This window comes from Bicyclus anynana, chromosome 5 (assembly GCF_947172395.1).
Source record: "Bicyclus anynana chromosome 5, ilBicAnyn1.1, whole genome shotgun sequence".
Lineage (NCBI taxonomy): Eukaryota > Metazoa > Arthropoda > Insecta > Lepidoptera > Nymphalidae > Bicyclus > Bicyclus anynana.
This window is the reverse complement of record NC_069087.1, coordinates 3,547,924-3,569,715: the sequence shown is the minus strand read 5'-3', so window position 1 is coordinate 3,569,715 and position 21,792 is coordinate 3,547,924. Positions and strand designations below refer to the sequence as shown.

General features: G+C 36.2%; 1 protein-coding gene and 1 long non-coding RNA gene across 7 annotated transcripts in view; both read right to left on the bottom strand.

Annotated features, from left to right (window-relative positions):
• The window catches only part of LOC112048448 (rho GTPase-activating protein 23), a 472,444-nt gene that overhangs the window by 137,242 nt on the left and 313,410 nt on the right, over positions 1-21,792 (bottom strand). The gene's annotated exons all lie outside the window — the stretch shown is intronic.
• LOC128198118 (uncharacterized) overlaps positions 6,959-21,792 on the bottom strand; it is a 57,246-nt gene continuing 42,412 nt past the window's right edge. The window contains exon 3 of the long non-coding RNA XR_008250862.1: positions 6,959-7,915. This is a non-coding gene — a long non-coding RNA (uncharacterized LOC128198118). The remainder of the gene's footprint in view (positions 7,916-21,792) is intronic.

The following is a 21,792-nucleotide window of genomic DNA, read 5'->3' as shown; positions in this document are numbered from 1 at the left end:
CACAAAAAGCTTTAGTCTAGTAAAATAGATAAATAACACATATTAAGAGTAATTAAATAAGTAGTACTACTTAAAAAAAAAAAAAAAAAACTTTCATGCCAAATTGTTTGTGTTTAAACGCTATCAAACATCATGCAATTGTAGTGAGTGTTTTTAGCCTTATGAAAAATCATTACAATTAAATAAATTTATTTCAAGACAGTCGTCCGTCTGAATGATGGATAAAATGGACATCAAAACGAAGCCGCGAGCAAAAGGTAGTTCATTATAACAAGTATACAGTAATATAATTAATTATTTAAAGATATAAAACAACATTTACAATTCAATAACAAATCGGAATCGGCATCGGTCCACGGCAATAAACCAGCGACACGGCGAAACGCCGGTGAGACAACCGATCGGCCAGCTCGATCGAAACTGTTCGAGATTTATATCGAACGCTATAATGTAAATCCGCACTGGGCCTTAATTAACTTCCCTGCATCTCATTACTAACATTATGTATCAGGTTAACAATATCAAAATAAACTTCTTTTCACCTACAGTATGATCAGGGCCGGATTAACCACTAAGTAAAGAAGCCATTGCCTAGCCCAGCATTAGGGGCCACTGCGCGCCCACAAAATTAATAGAAGGTAGGAGGGGTTAATAGCCGGTAAGAGTCCGGCACTACCCAACACGGGTGTCCATGAAAATTTTCTCCGCTACAAAATAAAAGGTTAAATACCAGTAGTTCGGATTGCGCAGAACCCATCAGTAATTAAATATAAATGTCTCTCATCACATAAAGAAATGCAGCTTATAGTGGCGTAGATACGAGTATATACGTAGTACATAGATATACGTATTATAAGGTTGTGCGTCATTAAAATGTAATGCCATTCTCAGAACGGCTGAAAGAAGAGTAGGCAGTAAGGAATTATACATTGTAACTGTATGGTATCATCCGGATATCACATGTCACTTAGCCTTTGACGTTTATTTGGCTTCAGATGTCTAAACAACATGCAGATACCAACGACTGTGAAGACATTTGTTTTACTATTATTTGTTTGATAACTGTACCAAAACGTAGAACCTCGAACCTCATCTGTACAAGAAAAAAGGAGAATATTAGTTAATTGTGCCCAAAATTCCTCTCTGTGAGATGTCTGAGAAGAATTATTAGGAGTACTAGATATTATATTTTAGTATAATAATTTCAATGTATGTATTTACTTAAAATATTATTACTGAATATGTATCTTATATTCTCATATTGGTATTTGCCGGATTTTTATAATACCGTTTAGGCAGCGTACGCAGCAGAAGCTCTCAAAAGGAAGTTGATTTTCCCGATTTTGCCACATTTTTCATTGATGCTACGCTGTTCGTTGTAGCGTGATGTTTTAATATAGCTTACGAGTGTTACTTTATGATAATGATAATGTAGCTTTTCATTGGTGAAAAAATTTTTAAAATCGGTTTAGTAGTTGTGAAACCTATTCATATTCAATAAACAAAATGTAAAATCATACTTTTTTATAATATTAACTTAGGTGTGTACCTAAAAGAAATAGGTATATATTTTGTAAAACACGAAAACGCACGTTTGTTATACCGTAGTTCGTTATCAATGTTGCTGTGTTCTTATCGTGTCAAGTACCAATATTTCTCGTTGAACGTGCGTCAACTTTCGTTTTCATCGAATCCGGTATGTCATCTCAAATCCGCTCTCTCCCGATTGGCTGATTATTATTGCTAACCGCGTGATTATTATTTATTGTTTCAGCCGGCGTTGCCTCTATTTACATAATGCTGAATAAATTAACATTTATTATGACGACTTGCGTAACACGAGAAAATTACATTTTAATTACATTTTATTGACGAATAGATTTTTATGGGACTCGTTTTGCATACTGACTTCGTTCGCGTCACAATGGTGGGTACTTTTTTCTTCCGATATTGTCACACCTGCAAGAATCACATTTAGTTACAATTACTAGTACTCTCCTATTCTACATATATCGCCTGCTCGATAAATTCGTGGAGCAACGCCTCCCAATATATTTGTGAGTCATCCATTTCCCAACAGATGTCTCGGGTTTTCCTTGTTTATTGTTATTAATCTTGAAACTACAATCAGATGTGCTGAGTGAGTTAAACGGAGTTTAACTGACGGAGGTAATAGCTACATCCGTCAATAATAATTACATAGTTATTATTATTACCTCGGTCTATAACTAATAGTGGAGCATATTGGACTGGCCATACAATTGGCCTGTTTGGCTTACGCCCGAAATTAATAATCAATCCTAATCCATTTTTTCCTATCTAAGATTGAAATATCAATCCATTTCTTACATAAAGCATGCTAATAAGCTATCCTCGGATAGAGTTCGCTATCTTAAAAATCAATCTATCTTTGGGAGGACGGATCAACATTTATGTTTATTGCCGATTTTATCATTAACTAAAAAAAAAAACAAGACACTGGTGGATTTCGTCGCCTGAGCGTTAGTAGTAGTTCTTCTTATTCAAATTCAAAATTATTTTTTTACATTCGTTAATTATTTTAACGCCTTAGTTTAAGAAGTAACCATTAGATAACTCGGTGTAATATGTTGGGTCTCAAAACGATAATTTTGTGTATGTCTCTTTATAAATATAAATTTATTTTACACTTAGTCAAACACAGTTTCAAGAGCATGTGAAACGCGTGTTCAGCAGAGTGACACCACATCAAAGTAGAGATCAAAGTCAGCATTTAAGTTGGCCGACTGGAACTAAGTTGCTGCGACATATATTTAAAAATAAATCAGCTAACATGTATAATGATAAAATAGGTCAGGCTGTGAAGATTGATCAATTGATGCGTGAGTTATTATGTGCCTAAAATAAATAAATATTTTAAAAAAAAAACAAGTTTTGAATACATGCTCGAGTTTACACGGGAGAAAAGAGCCCAAATTTTGCGTTTTTTTTTTTGGGTTAGTTAATAAGGTGATGCTATGGCCATCCATGACCATTCATTAGACAATATGTTTGTTTTTTACCAAAGTATAACAAATTGGATTCCAATAGAATGTCAGGAATTAATTCCATGCTTTCATTTTTTGACACAAACAGGACAAGTAATTTAAGTAAACAATAAATATAGCATATACAAATATTAAGATAAATCTTAATATTTAAAAGCGAAAGGACACTCATCACGAAATTTCGATAACAGCTAGACGTACAAAGTAGCTAGTTAGTAGACGTCCGCTAAAAAGGGATTTAGCGAGAGGGTCAGATTAAGGTTTAAGTGCGAAAAATTATTTATTCATTATTGGAAATTAATTGTACCTATTTTACATTTGCTACTATAACTGCAACATTCGCATCTACATGCGACGTTATGTCGACACCATGCCAGTTATCTAATTTATCTGCTGTGGTTAGTTAGTATATAAAAAGCGGGGATTTCGAAAACGCCTGTCAATTATTACAATGTTACGAAGGAATTATGTCGGACAGACCCCGAGTTTGTTTCGTCAGTGTCTATCACAGTGATTTATGAGTGCGCCACAGCCCTCAGACCAATTAACTCTGGACTTGTATCGCACTCAAATTCACCAACAAACTTGTCTGTCATTTCTTGATAGGGACGAGATAAACTCACATATTTTTTTTTCTCTATTGTAAAGTACTAATTTGGTACTTACTTTATAAGGTTACCATCTAGCTAGCCTACATATGTGACTAATTAGTAATTTAACGTTAACCTAAACTCATAGTACATTATTATTATACTCAGATAGTATTCAATCACCTAATCTTAGTCTTTCAAAATTACAGTATTACTTTAGGTCACTATGATCACGTGATCTTCCATGTAGCACTTAACACTACATAAAAATATTTAACACCAATAAATACTCGTTTATCCTGTGCCTTTGCACACAACTATAAATTTAAATCATAATACACACACGTGTAATTTTAACATAATGAAACATCGATTCTATGGGCGTAGTTTGTATGAACACGTTAGATCGTGATCATATACTTTTGACAGAGGGGTAACGTACGTCTAGCGAGGCAGGTCCTATGGTAATTGGTCTGAGCCACAGCCACACGCTTTCAAAACGTATAGCACAGAGAGTATTGAATGGGGAAGTAAGAACAAAGAGCGTTTCGACACTTTAATTGCAGATGGCGTAGGTGGTGAATAGCTATGGATTTTTGCTTTGTACTCCTAATTAAAGACAATTGAACAGAAAATTGGGTAAGGCTTGACAAATTGCTAACTTTGAGCAATATAAAAATTAACTTAAGGCACACCATAAGATAAGTTATGGCTTGTGTATGTAAAGGTTAGGTGTTTGTGATGATTGACGGATTGTCAATTTCTTTATTATTTAGAGTTAAGACTAGATTCGTTTAATGACTTCATTTCCATTGCTTAATCCATATTAATAGACGAATGACAGTGACAGTGATGTAAGCTATGAATATATATGTGACATATTTAAAAAAAAACGGTACTAAATTCTTACAAGGTATTCTGTTAACCCTTTTATAGAGGTTTTTTGTTATACAGCGATGACTAGTTACTATTATAGGCTCTGTAGGTGCTCCTAACTAAACAATAAAATGTAAGTAAAGAACTGTTATACAATTATTGTAATACCTACAATAATAATTGTAGTAACGGAGAAACGTGTTTCTACATTTCTTGTTTTTTCCGTACCGTAATAACAGAATTCTCTGTAAGTAGTATCCGGTAAAAAACAACACGTGATACTTTACACTACACCTAGAGTTGTAATAAAACATTTACGTAAAGATTATTTGGCAACAATATACATTAGATAATGGGAACGTACCAATATTCCCATTCACCTGTAACTAGTCGGGAAATACTGTATTAGCAGTGGGTACAACAGTCTAGCGGTCGGGGATCGAACCACCACCTCTCGGTGATGAATCTGGCCCCTTTACCGTTGAGCTATTGAGACAACACTGATGTGATGTTACTACAGATAACTAAAGTTCAGAGCACACATATCAACTCTGAAACGGATTGTAATCGTATCGCCTCGCCACTGACCGTAGGTTGAAGGCGAGGCGTCACGCGGAAGGGGTGAAAGGGGCAAGCATGCACATAGAGACGAATCCGAGTACGGCGAGCCGTAAGCCCGAGGCGAGGCTATTACGTTACGAATCCGATTAATGTGTGCGTTGCAGTAAGGAGTTTCATACAAAAAATACTAGACGGCTTTCAGTTGATACGGTGCTGATGCCTTTCCGAGTTGATATGTGTGTTATGTACCTTAAATTTTATAATAGGACAGCAAACTGTAGGACATATTCCGAGGAAAAAGCGACAAATATCATAATACGAGTATAACATAATTATCAGCAACGTTATAAATATCGTTGATTCTCATTTTTTTTTCTGATTGTGTAAGTGCTCCTTAAGGAACCTCAGCGGCGTCACCGGGGGGTTTGGCCGAGCGCAGAGGCATCGCCTGATGGGGCCCGAAGGCAGAAGTAGCAGAATAGATTTCATTTATTCGTGATCCATTAACAAAGATTGGATTAACCTAATAATTTCAATAACTTCATCGTATTAAAAAAATACAATAAAGATGCACCGAAGCGATAAGCAGGTACGATAAACATGTCACAGAGACACCGGTAAGGTAATAAGCCGCGATAATCCTTACAAGTGATGACAGTTGACAAGTTCGATCCGTTTACCTGCCGCCGAGGCGATACTGGCAAATGTTACCTCAATTGCATATATTTTGGGTTCCTTCATTCACTCTATCAATAATTCGAGTAACAATATTCTTCGTTCATAATTTCGAGTAAATAAATAATAATATTGCTTCCAGAAATCTGTGCTAGCGTTGGGTACTGCGATAATCTAACGTATCTCTATCACGTATTTCAGTCAGGCTCTTTAAAGGTTGCAAACCTAACATACAATAAAAAAATGTCTCAATATTATTATATTTTGAAGCCTTAATTAATTGATTTGAGGCGGTTTACAAAGCTGTGCTCTCGTACTTTTTGTTTCTCACTCTCATTCAAAAACCATTTAATTTAAAAACATACCTTTAATTCGTGACGGTCGAAAATTGAAATGTATGTATTTTGTATTCACTGCATTTTTTATTGAATGACATCTGACGCTATCTCCCTTGATGTTAAGTGACGATGGAGTCTTAGATAGAAGAGCTTACTTTGAAGAGTGACAAGTTTATTCTACCAATCTGTATTTATTTCTTCTGTACACATATTTTGTAAGTAGACAAAAACATAGTTCATTTATAAGTTAAACGATATCTACTAATCACAATATCCCCGCGTCACTCTCATTCGTCTGACGCGCACTGTATTTACGAGGCGGCTAATATTATTTATGTGTGTCAACTCGTTCTATTTCCGAGATCGGCACACTGTATGCGCTCCCGCATCGGTGTGTGATTCATTGCCGGGAAATGGATGCATTTCTATGTCTGAAATCTGAATAGTTTCATCTCGATATATTCGCAATCTCGCGTTTTATTTCTAATCTAGCAACTTTTCGATTCTACTAGTGTTGTGTACCTTAATATTTTATCAGTTTTTCTAGCATAACCAAATATTTTTAAGCTGACGTGTTATTTTGCGACGCGAGCTCACGTATATGCTTAATTTAACTTACTAATTGTAACTAATGTGCGTGAAAGTTAACTATAAATCAAGCGTTGATGCGACACCTATTCTACTACAATGCTGGAAATGTTTAATGTTAAGTGCATCGGCTAATCATATGTTTATTCATCATATACTGTCAGTGGCATGCACTCCATACATGCATTAAAGTACTGCATACCCTAAGAGTAGTCTTCTCAGTTCTTATTAAATAAAGACTTTACCAGTTTGGTTAATTTTCTTACTAGTGCTTACCCTGATCGACAACCTTATGCACGCCACTGTATTTGCGAATTTTCCAACATTTATTAACCATCATAATTGTCTAATTATCCTACGACATAATAAGTACAAGTACATAACGTAATGTTGTATATTTAAAAATACTATAGATAACCAAGAAAGTGCTATGTTTGTTTGATATAATATGTACCTACGTTTGTATAAAGAAAACACACACAAGCAACGTAGCATGGTCACTTGAAGTCAAGTGATTACCGCCGCTCATAAAAATTTGCATCACCGACCGTCAATGCTTTTTAAATGATTTGTTTAAGTATCTGCCTCGTTTATATGAACGCCAGGCAGCAATGCTCCCCTAGGATGTGTGTAGAATTCAAGTTTAATGAATGGAATGCGCGGCGTCGCTTCGAGCGTGATCTTTTGTTTTAATTCACCGTACCTTAAGGGCTGGGGCGCTAAGAGTTTCCCTCGTTAACTTACTCGTAACGTAAGAGACCACGTTACGCGATGAGTTGAGGGTTTTCCTGCGTCTGGAATGACTAAAGGGTTGGGAGAGTTGGATTTACATGGCGTACATAAGGGTATGTATCGCCTTCTAACCGGGGAGGCAACGGTTCTTGGTTCAATAATGTCTGACTTTATAATTTTTTGTACATCAACTAAATTGGTAAATAGTTAAAACTCGTATTGATTAAATTTAAGTCACCAAACGTGTTTGCCAATTAAGGGATTTTCATATTTCAATACCAATTTTTTTATAGCACCGCAACACCAATATTATGTTGAGTTTATCTTTCGAAAGACACCGAGTTAGGTTTTGCTGATCGGTGGTGAAATTCAATTCTTAGAAGTAATCTTAGGCTTACTTATAATATTAAGTAAACTTTCGTTTAAAAAACAGTTCTAGTATTATATTTGTTGAGAGTTTGATTCTTACGAATTTTGTTAATACGGGATTGCATGTCAGTTCAGTCTTCAGTTTCCTCATATGATTTACCTGAAACAAAAATGAAAATTTGTAAAAAAAAAAAGATAAAATACCAAAAAAAAAATCTAAAAATTTCTAAAAAATTTCTTAATCACAGAAATACAAAACTAAATTATTTTATTTATAATATGTTAAACTTCAAACTCTATTCATACCACTTCTGTTTGATGGCTTTCAGACAATATATGAGTACATCCACACTCACTGGTTTCGTGGTTCGTGACAAAAAGTCATCAACAGAAAAAGCTTGTCGAGTAGTGAATTGCCCTCATTAGTGACGGACGATTTTGTTACGTTTATAATAGTATAGGCACAGTGTGCTGTAATCACTTGTAATGGCACCGCTAAAGGTCGATACTTCGATAGTAGTGGGTGCATAATTCATTGCAGACGCGACAAAATAAAATAAAACCGACACTGAAAGTTACATAGGCATCAGTGCTAACTTTGCATTGTTCTCGTCACTTACTTAACTCGTTAAGCAGTTGTCGAACAATCAAAAGGCTTTTGCTTTTCCAAATCGTAAATAGGATTGACATGCATTCGTTTTTGCCTTACGAATTGTCAAATTTTTGCCTCACAGCCAAATGAAAAGCCAAGTTGTATAATAATGATCCTTCTAATAAAAAATATAAACGTGAGGGTGCGAAAAGGATACTAAACAACTGAATGAAACATATTATTTCTTTCATTTCATTCTTTCATCTTTCATACCTTCAACAAATTTTTTATCAACAATCTAAATAGCTAGTTGCTGCTAAACATATTCACAACTTAGCACTGTTTATTATGAAAAATTGTCTACTTGAGGTTGAGAGCCTCTGCTTCATTAGATAACAAAAATCGGTTGTCTGTAAATTCGATTTACTATCGATAGTTGAACGTGACAACGTCATAAGAAAATACTGCATTTTTCAAAAGGAAATGTTCGTTTTTCTAAATTACTGTTTAATAATCTTCATAGACCAGAATATACTTTATTTCTTGTAATAAAAGTTGACAACCCTAGAGCGAAGGAACGACGCATGACGTCATCTTTTTTCGGATCGGCTGGCATCATCGAATTATAAGACGTTGTCACGTCAAAAAATGTTAATATGTTGTGCTGAATTAATATGTAGTGCTGAAAAACTGATTTTCGACACAAGAGCTGGTGATTACTTGACCGAAAGCTTTTATTTCTTGTAATAATTCAAACTGAAATTTATGATATAATTAATTCTACTTAAAAGAGACTTTAAAGCTCACAATCAAAATCACACGCTCATTTTGCGAAATAGCAATAAAAATTGCATAATCAAAGTACATTACCGCCTTGTATACTTACCGGTAATGTAAACATGTAACGCAATAAAGCGTGCTTTGCCGCACTACACGGGAACCCGCTTAGCTGAACATGCTCCAAAGCGACTTTTGATGTTTCCCGAGACCTTTAAACTCGGTACATTTAGGACTGTGTTTAATTGAAGGTAATATATCCCAGTATCTGGGTCAGGCGTTATGTCTTCAATGTTTTCACCTTTAAGGCGTGGTTCAGATGATTGGGAAAGGTAACGTTGTTAAACGAATTTCGTAATGATGAAATAAAATAGACCTTTTTATGGCCGTACAATTTTTATTTTTTTTTTCTTTACTAGTTAGCCCTTGATTACAATCTCACCTGATGGTAAGTGATGATGCAATCTAAGATGGAAGCGGGATAACTAGTTAGGAGGAGGATAAAAATCCACACCCCTTTCGGTTTCTACACGACTTCGTACCGGAACGCTAAATCGCTTGGCGGTACGTCTTTGTCGGTAGAGTGGTAACTAGCCACGGCCAAAGACTCCCACCCACACACGTGGAGCGAACCCAAGACCCCCGTCTTGTAAATCCACCGCGCACACCACTGCGCCACGGAGGTCGCCAAAGCTTTTGTAGTCGACATGATTCTTAGTTAATACATAGAGTCTTAGTGAAATATGTTAATATAGGGGGTTTAAATAATAGTTTCGAGAGCTTAAACTCTAAACCCCTCTTCTACAAGGATAAAGGATAGAGTCCTGACAGTGGCCTTTAACATTTTATGATGATAATGATGAAGATGGTGAGAAATATATCTTAGTTAAAAAAGTACTGAAGACAATAAGACCTTGACAAAATTGGAATAACACTTCCAGTTCCAACGCTGAGACATCTACGCCACCTAGTCGTTATTCACAATTAGCCGTGCCAACTGTATTACTTAATCTGTGCATCTCAAATAGTTTTCAGGAAGTCCGCCCACGCGGCCAATCAACAAATTCCGTTGAGTTGTCGCTTGATATCTCACTCTGCTGATATTATAACGTGTTTTAAACACGATAATTTCGGACTGAGAGTCGATTTTTTTCCAGTAAACGTTTTACTATTTATTATGTGTTTTTTTCAAGAGCCTTGATAGCTCATTGTGTGCATTTTAAGAAATTAAATATCACGTGTCTCAAATGGTGAAGGAAAACATCGTGAGGAAACCTGAATGCCTGAGAAATTTCTTTATTCTCTACGTGTGTAAAGTCTGCCAATCTGCATTGGGTCAGTGACTTGGACTATTGGCCTAGCCCCTCTCATTCTGTGAGGAGACTCGTGGTCAATAGTGTACCGAAAAATAGTGTACCGAAAAATAGGCTAATGTTATTTTTTATATTGTAATAGATGGTGGAAATGGTTACTATGTACCTCGGTGTACCACTCAAATAAAGAGTCGCTACATCGTTTTTCATCGAATTTTCGAGTAGCGCAGTGGGTCTTATTTATTTATTTATTTATTTATTATATATCCTTAGTATGCTTACAGCTAAGCCAAAACGCATACAAAGTACAGACTTACAATATACCAATATAACAGATAAACAAATTACAATACACTATACAATACAAACACATAAATTGCATATTTCTATAAAATTAAAATTAAAATTCACAGCTGTTTACAATATCAATAAATACATGAAGTTTTATATCAAAAATATCTAGATCTTGGCGCTGAGCAATCAACGAATTGAACATCGACAGTACCCGATTAGTTGGGGCATTTCGAGCATATTGCGTACGGAACGACTTGGTAGCGAAAAAAGGTCGCTTACGACACGACCGAAGCAACTTGCCTGGTTCTCGAACCGACAAGGCACATCGCGACAGTGCGTCCGAGTTATCCACTTTATTGTGTATTATAAGGAAGTAATGGATGAGAATAGCTCTCCTTCGCCTTAACTCCAGAGTGTCTAGCCCCACCATACCAGACACAAACAAGGAAGGGTACAAATATGGGTAATAACCGTAAATTTTTTTATACAAACCACGCGCGAATTTTTTTTGGACTTTCTCAACGGTAAGTGTATGAGTAGCACATCTTCTTAGCTGCATATGCTTTCTCCTTTAACGAGGAAGGTCTGGAACTTATAATGTGGATGAATTATGTCATAATACGATCCGCTGAGTTTCTGACCTATTCATTAACTTTAGTCTATTAACCACCAAACATAATTAACATCAAATCAGTAACAATCACATTTTTGTATTTCGTAAAGCCCATTGTTAAAGAGAATCACAACGTAAAACACACTGGTTAGTAATTTTGAACAGTTAGCTATAAATAAATGGTGAATACGTTAGTGAATGGGCCTTCAGTCTATATGTATGTGCAATGTCCATATAAATCGCCGTCATTAATAATTATGAACAATTTATCATCTTTACTTATTCGGACTTTTTATTGAAACATCGTGAAACCTGCTGGATTCATTTTTCATCTCAACTCGCTGACAAGTCTACACCCATCTTTTGGGTAAGTTTTGCATAATTTCCGGTTTCGCTTACCTAACATATTATTTAAGTGCTAAAACTAATTTATCTGAGATTATATTCCAATATTATCTTTAAAGATTAACATAAATCATCATTTTTAATTCGGTAGCTGCATGTTATATAAACGTCTGTGACGAAATTTTACATAATAGGTCTACTTATAGTGATTCAAAATCAAACTTACAATAATGTGCTCTGAAATTTATATTTTATCTGAAATGTATATTTGGCTAACCATGGTGTATAAAAAATTTTAGCTCAAATTGTTTTAAAATTGAAAGCTCGTTTTCTGAAAAAAATATGCCAACAATGCAAGAAACAGTAATTTTGATGATCAGTTAGCATTAAAGAAATAGTAAATACCTCGTAATCTCGTGACATAAAAATTACTAACAATAGCTTGTTGGTATATTTCCTGTAAATCTACTAAAACTACTCTTAGTGAGGCCGGCAATACCAATCAAATTAAGAAAAACCCTGTTCGTAAAACCATTTTTAATGCAGCATATTTCCATCTTAGATTACACTTAATGCCATCATTCTCGTTGGCTTTCCTAAATTACATGAAGTGGAGACCGCAGACCGTAACTGCGGTTAGATAATTGTGCAGGAGATGTCTCGCCTCGTCTAGTTAGCAGTTTAATGAACTAATATTCCTATATTAGTGTGTAGCCCGTAGCCCCGCGGAATGCGGAATGGCTGCCGGCAATTGACATTATCCACTTAGGAGCTCCTCTTGATCCATATATTACGGTGCGGCACAAGTTGCGAGCGAAAGCGATTTTCAAGACAAGTATATTTTATCACAATTTCAAAAGTAATCGTAACTAAATAATTAACGTAAGACGTTATATAATAAATATGAACGTTTGTGTTTGTTTCAAACACGAAAAATCCGTTAAATAGATTGTAAAGACACATACGACACATAAGACACAAAATACATACGAGGATACTTTTTATCTCAGTCTATCTATTGCAAAGAGCACGTGAACTTGTCCGTCCCTTTTTTACTATCGGAGGGAAATTTCAGCCAGAAATAACTGTCGTGACGAGGAAATCGGGCTACATAGCACTTCTTGACGAAAAGGTACTTAGTACTCAATGCATATTTCAACGATCTGGGATTTTAAAGAAGGTACCAGTGCCTCTCTTTTGTCTCCTCTCCGTCTCCTCGTATTTCATGCAAAAAAGACATTCAAACTCAATTACTCAAAAACCCTGAGCGAATACTTAAATAAATTGTATAACATTTTCCGCTTGATTTATTTTCGCTTATAATTTACACCACCAGCAAACCACTGGTGTGGAATATGATGTGTATGGATGTCGCAAGTGGCAACGTCAAATAAACCAGCTTAAATGTGTATACATGTACTGTTTGTGTGTTAATACGAAAGCCGAGATATGTTGGATCTGGCGTAACTAATGAATATTAGCCTTTAATGCGGCTTTCATTCACCCGTGTATTCAATGCAAAACGTTCTAGTAGGTTATGTGTATTTATGTCAAAATATTCTGCACATCACGCTAGTATACATTACATTGAAATATTTTAATACTTACTTACCTATTCTTTTTCTACTTTGTGATGTGTAACATTCAAACTTTCTTCATTTATTTTAAATAATCTGAAGCCTCAATAGCATTAGAATCAAGGGGCCGAACTCAAAATTCCAAAGGTTTGGATTCGCCCGAAAAAATGGCACGCGGCATGACGGCATGACAAATATCAAGTTGCCTTGTCTCCTTTTTTACAGAGTCAACTCGTAAGATGTTCTCTTTTTTTGAAGAAATACAATGGATGCTTCTGTCTATTTAGTGCTTTGTCCATGGTTTGAATGTTGCATGTCTCTTAATTAATAACGTAAAAACGACTATATTTGGATTAAGCACAAAAGATAGCTCATCACACAAAACACTCTCTTTTCTTTAGATAAGCTTTGTTAAAATGTATCATATTTTCAAATTGAAAAACAAAATATTCTTACATCATTAAAATACTTAATAACATCCGCTTTGTAAGGTAAGATACTCGTAGTAGCCGACAAGTTGAATGTCCGAAAGGCAATTAAGCACAATTATCTACATGATAACGTGACACATATTTATATAGCACGGCGTAAATGACGATCATGCACGAGACTTGATCATTCATCATCATCATCATCATTATCAGCCTATTCAAAAGGCTCACTTTAGGGCCTAGCTTTTACAGTATAAGGGATTAATGCGTCAAAGTAGTCATCAATATGAAATCCCTTAAAGGCCTATATCCTGCGGTAGATATTCATTGGCTAATATGATGATGATAATGATCTATACTGGCCTTTTATAAACGATTTTTCAAGACAAGCCAGCACTGGCTGCCAGCATTGGCGGGAATAGAGCGTAGTCTTATATTTTAAGCCAGTGACCTCGACCCACGTACCCCGCAACGTCCGCGCCGTTGTGAAAACGCATCTAGACGTATCGCGCCAGACACTGGCGCACATCCGTAGATGCCAAAAACGCTGACACCAGTCCTCAATCAAGCTAGCGCTGGCAAACTGAGGACTAACGCCAGAGTTATTGGCTTTGTCTAAACCTTGCTTAAGCTTTCAAGCATTATAAACTCCACAGTCAAACATACACTACAGAAATAGACGTGGCTGTGTTTCCTCGGGCCTCAGTTGTAAAAGGCGCCTACACAGATCTCGGGGCCTCGACAGACAGACGCGGAAACCAATCATGATTCAATACAAAATAATACAAATCGCATGCAGTTTACTACCGGCTCGTAATACAGTAACGGTCGTCTTTAACGTCCCCCCAGACACCCGCAACAGAGAATTTCGCATAAATCAGCTAATAATAGTAAAACGGTACGGACGTGTATCGACGTTACGATTACGAGCGCGCAGAAAGTTTGGCCAAACTGAAATGGTGTACGGTGATCATAAAAACTGTAATTATTTGCCTCAATGTAACAATTTCTTTTAATTTTATAGTCACTAACTGTACAGAATTAGAATGATAAATATATCGAGGACTGAAGAAGCAGTGACTAACAGCGGTTTTGGAAAATAGCACAAAGTTCATATTTTTTGTATCCGAGTGATTTGCATTTCAGATCCACCAAGGTACATACCGCATTGCGGATAATGGTTGTTAATGACAAACACTTTCACGTGTTAATGATAATGGTAACCGAGGACTTTACGTGCTCTATTAGACATACCTATATGTTTTCAATGCCGTACTGTTCCTAAACCAAATTTTTACAATGCAACCAAAGACTCGTTGAACTCAGAACATCACGATTTGTAATAGCACAGGTTGTCCGGTACTGAAAATTTCTTGAAAGATATAGGTAAATCCAAAATATTTAATGTGACTTGAGGCTCAAAATTAGATAGACCTCATGAGCTATGGTATGGCAGTCAGGCCTACACCAAAGACCTGAGCAAATTTAGAACCTACTTGAATTTGACTATATTTTGACTATCGCACACAGGGCTTAACAGTCAGTTACCAACGGTCGTTTTCAATAACCTACCCAAGATTACGAATAGATAGCTATCCTCGATTATCAGTAACAGTCAAACTATCTTTACATAGTCAACCTATCTGTCAGTAGGTTATTGAAAAGCAGATAGGAACAGAAAGACAGATTTTCTTAACTTTAGTAAGCAAAATGGCGGATAAATTAGGTTATTGAAAACGGCCGTAAGACAGCGCTTACCCAACACCATCGGACACGCTGTTATAATTATTAAACTATAAAAAATTAACGATATTTGCGTAGCTAACCCTATGGTATTCTCTCTTACGTGTCCATGTCGAGTTATTTCATCACTACACGCATCTTTAGTCGTAATCTTGATTTGTGACGCTGACGCGTAGGAAAGCGTACCTACTTTTTTATCGCATTCCCGATGATTGATGATGTACTCAGAGGTACCAATGAACAGATTCCTTTGATTGTATCTGTAGTGAGTTACAGGGAGAAAGTTTTCACGTGGTAGCCTCTTTGGATGAAAACTTCAAAGAGATATAGTGGTTCATAACACTTTAAATACAGAAATCAAATATCAAGTGTCTTAAACGGGGAAGAAAAACACCGTGAAACACCTTAGAATTTTCTCTCCGTGTTTGAGGTCTGACGTCAATCCGCATTTTTCCAGCGTGTTGGACTAAAACGTAACCTAAAGACTCGTGCTTAACAGTGGGCCAAATATGGGTTGTTATTGAATGACTTTAAATAAGTATCAATGCAATTTTGTAATATCAGTAAGAGGTGTTATGTTTATGTAATAATTACTCGTATATAAAAATGCCTGACTGAATCACAGAGTCTAAAGTATTAGGACACAAGGGGTATTTACATTATGATTCCTTTTACCTAGAAGTAAGCACCAAAGTAGGATTTATTACACCGTTGTAGTAAGGAGATGTTAGGTATCAAAGTTTATATAAAAATTCATCAGCGCAGTTAAGTCACGGGCGTCGGTTAGTTTTGTTATATATTTCCCAAAAAACACAAAATAAAGGAGAAGGAATTAAGAAAAGAAACTTAGACTTCGTTGATATATAAAATGTACAAGGTAAAGGCAAAAAAGCCCAAATCACGGACGAAGTCACGGTAAGAAGCTAGCACACGCTATAAAACTAAATTATATATTACGCTATTGCGTAACTTGCCTAAAATGGGTAACTTGACCGTGAAAATATCATGTCAAATTACCTTCGTAATTTGTTTCAAAGGGCAACATAAGCCTACTTTTGCGTCTTACAATGTTCCATAATCATCTTCGTTATCATATTAAGTAACTGCCATAATCTTTTATCCTATTTTATATTACAGTTTTATTCTAAACCTTTCTTAAATATTCTTCTTTTATGAAGTATATTATATTCGTTACGGAATATGTTACAAGTAAATCCGTGTTTAATTGTCCGGAAAGCAATCTCGTAACTCAGAGCTTAGAAAGCAAAACTCCTTTGAATTGGTCGTAAATAATAGATTTAACCATTAGTCCTCTTTCCTGATTTGGATTTGACACTAAAACGTCTCCTAAATAATATAATTTTAAGATTACTCCTAGTATAACTAGAGCGTGCGGTTGCCAGACACGCCACATTTTATGAAGGATTGAAATGTCCATTGTTTGCCAAAGTATACATGTATAAAAATGTAAGCCATTGGCAAATGGAAGATCACGTGAACAAAGTGACCTAAAGTAACACCCCTAAACATAACTCCATACGCCAGATCCTTCGTAATCCTGTAAAGCAAAGGGCTGCAACGAAGCTTCTTGGTCACAAGTTTCGTTGCAGCCATAGCTTAGCTACAAACTATTGAATGGTTTTTTGCTGTATACTTACTTGGATGGTTGAGGGTCCTTTGAAACCTGCTACCACAAAATCCACTGCGATCCAAACTCCAAACTTCATAATTTCCCTACTACCTATGAACCCTATGGTAGAAACAGGCTGATAAACTTTCAATCTTAATAAAAAGTGGTATGTCTGTCTGTTGCATCCCCTTAGTCCGCAACTGGGACACCTATAAATGTATGTCACTGGCAACGGAGTGTATAGTTTGATGTTTATGACTGTGGGTGGTAATAAAACCACGGGGAGCTATTTACCAGTTTGAGGTTAACTTCAACATTTACTCATACTTATTAGTTTAATTATTAATGTTTTATTATAAAACTGGACATGAACTGTGTCTTTTATACTCAGCTGATGAAGGGGCTCATTCTTTAACACGCTATGCACCCTTAACCGTTCGCTATAACAGTCTGATTTAACAGTGTTTTTCAAGGGATTGCTGAGTAGTGACTGGAGGAACACTGATAAATTTTGAGTCTTCATTAAATGAGGTATGTCTGGTTATCGCAGGCTCTAAGTCTATTATAAACATAATGAGTTGGGCACCAAACGACTGAGGATCAAATGGACTGCATCAGCTGCTGTCAAATATAAACGCGCGGTTTCACCCGTGTGGTTCTCGTTTTCTTAGGAATACGGGAATAATATATAGCATTCCTCGAAAAATGGGCTATGTAACACTGAAATAATTTTTCAAATCGAACCAGTAGTGCCTGAGATTAGCGCGCTCAAGCTAACAAACAAACTCTTCGGCTTTAGTTATAATATTAGTATAATTTTTTGTAGTGTTGTAGGGGTAATCTCTGGACCTACAGAACCGATTTTTAAAATTATTTTACTATTAGAAAGCCACGTTATTTGTGAGTGTCATATGCTATATTTTATCCCCGTATTATCACGGAAACGGGAACTACGCGTGTAAAACCGCGGGGCGTCAGCTAGTGTATCAAAAGTAATAGGAACAGCGTTCGCGACCGACTGAGTTACGCAAACGTGACGCAATTCGAACTTTCGTGCGGTCAATGTCGCGCGCGTAACTAAATAGATTAGTTACGAATATTTCTATATTTGTTTTCATGAGCAACCTCACAAGTTACAAACCTCAATAGCTCCACAGTAAGGGCCGGATTCAATACCAAGAAGTCATGTGTTCGATCCTCACCCGTTAAAACTATTGTTTTAGGACTAATGACAGGCGTCCACTGATCCGTATCGTACGTATCGGACGCATCGCATCAAACGGATTTTTTATTTTACGGTAGGTACAATCCGTTCGATGCGGTTCGTACGATGCGGATCAGTGGACGCACTTGTATGACATTCTATACAAAGAATATTAAAATCCGTTTGATGTGATGCGTCCGATACATGTATACGGATCTGTGGATGCCTGCCATAATTGCGAATGAGAGGGAATGTTGGTTGAATTTGAAGATATTCGAGTATAAGCCAATGAGGGGTTGCAGGCAATTCAGGACCGTGGTGGTGGTGTTTGGAAGTCCCTACAAAAGGCCTATGTCCTGCAGAGGACGTCCATCGGCTGATATGATGATGATGATGATGACGATGATGATGATCGATTTTCTTTATTAATAAACTAGTCGATGCCCGATGCTGGTTTCACCCTAGTTCCCGTTCCCGTGAGAATATGGAGATAAAATATGCTTATTACACTCACAAATAACGTGGGTTTCTATTAGTAATACAATTTTTAAACTGGTGTCAGCAGATCCAGAAAGTACCACAAACTTTACCTCTTTATAATATTAGTAAAGATTAGTAATAAAAAATACCTCACCTAGGTTCCGGAGCGGTGTGATTATATCAAGTCAAAAAAATTAAATAATTAGAACATTTACAAACAAGTTAGATATAAAAAACCTCAATGTAGTCCAAATAAAGACCAGGATCTCACAGCGTTCTTGGAACTACAAACACGGCCACTACAAATACAAATGTATGTACCTATAACAAAAAGCAACGTGGGTATATTGACTTTTTCATAATACGATGACAATGAGGCACTTATCGCAAGTATTATCCAATGATTAGAAAATAGATCAACATCAGCTAGGCTATTCTGTAATCATATGTTTATAACTCGCAAGTGCGAGTTTCGAATAAACATCTATCTATCTCTGTTTAACACGATACTATAGAATGAGAAAGATAGCGGCGAATTCGAATCTCGCACTTGCGAGTCATACAAAACATCGTTACAGAATAGTCCTCCAGTTCATCAGCCTGTTGAAACGTAATCTGTTTAACTGGAACGTTGTATGGGGCCATCCGTCATTCTTTTTTATCAATTGAAACCATTGTGTTGTATTTAACGAGTTAGCTTGATTAATGATTAGAAATATTCAGTCACGTTTTTGCTAATTGCGCGGAAAACGTATAGACGTATTGTTGTTCGGTTGTTGTAATCTTTTTTTGCTCAATCCATTTGAACTTAGGCTTTTTATGACATATTAAATGAGATTAGAAACGTTTTATTAAGTCTAACCCTATTGAGAAAAAACTGTGGAGCCGAGACGCAATTAAGCTTGAAATCTAAAAAAAAATATTGAAATTTCATAAGTTTCGTATTATTTAGTAAAAGTTGTTAGCGGGTTCTTTAAATTTGTAGAACGGTTATAACTAGACCCGAGAAATACCAGTGATGGCCATATTATTTATATCCCTATAGCCTTACTTACTAAAAAATTACATTTCAAATTCCTGAGGAGAATTATTTATTAGAACCCCTGAGGCCTTATGATGAGGCAAATAGGATCTCGGACCATTAGGCATCGTATTTTTAGCTTGAAACCATTTAGCGTAGAACCATGTTTGCAATTTTCAGGAAAAAACATTTCCCTAATTGCGGCACCAACGCAACGTGGGTCTGGTCTAGAAATCCCGCTGCGCAAAAGAGTTTCGAATGAAAATCTCAAGTTCACATTTGCACTATATTCTGGTCGGACTCAATTCCGTAACGCAAACAGAGCAATAAATCGATGCTTTATCCCTTCGTGTATTTAGTGCGGTCGTAATTAACCGGCGTGTTTGTTTGAGCGCGGGAGGGCCGTCACTCAGCAGACAGAGAATCACCCCATCAAGGTTGGAGTGATGATATTTGGCTTGTTTTTGTTTTCTCGCACGCGTGAGGTCATAAGCTAAATTTTGCTTTGGAATTTTTTCATCATGGTATCAATATGTACGTAAACATAAGCTACCTTTATTACCTATGTCTATATGCGTATGGAAGCATCATGCAAACTGGAAAAGTTAGAAATATTTTATTTAAATACCTGATGACTTTTGCATCGATAGTTAACATGTAACACTACAATAATAAGATAGAATAACACTTTTTATTTTATGTTACAAAGTACTTTTCATAATACAAAAACGCCAATATCTTCATATTAGCTTATCAGATATTCAACGAATATAGCTAAGAGCTAAAAGCGTTAGCTTTAAGCGTTGTCTGTTCTATAAACCATTTTCTAACAACAAAACAAAAACGCATTATAACTCGGTCTATCAGTTTATAAGCCATACAGACCAATAAGTGCTAGTAGGTATTAGTTTTTAGGAGAGAAGAGTAGGTAGGTAGTAAGTAGTAAGGAGTTTTTAGTATCTACATTTTCATGGGATCTGTCTGTCCAGTGTTCAATAAGATAACAAAATAACGACAACTTTTGAGTACGTTTGTTATGATTACGCGGAAGGAAGTGAATCAGCTGTAGTCACCCCGTTGAAAGTATTTTTTCGTATTTCCTTGCAGTGGCCTTGATTTTATTTCTTCGTAGCATGTTGACACTAATGGATAGTACAACAGACGACGGACATTGAAATTGCTAATTTCCGTCTTACAAGTGTCGTTTGTTTGTCTAAAAATGCATTTTATACTATTGGTTGGACGAGCGGCGTCTTCAAAACATACCTTACTGTGTGCTCTAAATGTTATTCAAAATAGGCACATTCCACTTAAAGCGGTATTCGATAAACACTCCCTGAACGGAAACACGGTATAATGTTTCAATAACCAGCTAAAATGCTAAGGTCAGCAAGGGATACAGTAAGTTATGCCCAAGGTGTGTGAAATTTACAAGTGAATGTGATCACAAGTGGTTTTGGTATTCAGAGAATTAAAGGCTTATTTGCAGAAATTACATTGTGTATTTATCTCGAATTATGTTCTTGTTGAATGATTGTCGGAGCAAACATTTGAACACAGTCGCAAAAAGCTCTTCTAATATTGTACCTACTCTTTTAACCGTAAAACATAGATGGCGTTGGAATGGTAACTAACCACTACTTAAGCTAATCTATCACCCAATACAGTCCGTACAAACAATTCATGAATGGGAATCGTACCAACTTACCCAGAACTACAAGACTACACACAATTGAACAACAAAAGTCGCCAATTCTACACAAAGCACGCCCTTAAACGCCAAGGAATCCCGCTCAGACCATCTGGCGTCGAGAAAGTCCTCGAGAAATCCCCGCGTATTTACACTGATAGCATCCAACGTCTGCGGCGGCTGGTAAGGGCAAGAATTTTAATGTCTTCATTATAATCACTCCTTTGGGCCGGTACAGATAGCGTCACGATGCAGGTCATGAGCTTATACGGCGTGTGTTTACATGCTTTTGAATAATTTATGTGTTTCGCTTACAAATGGTATACG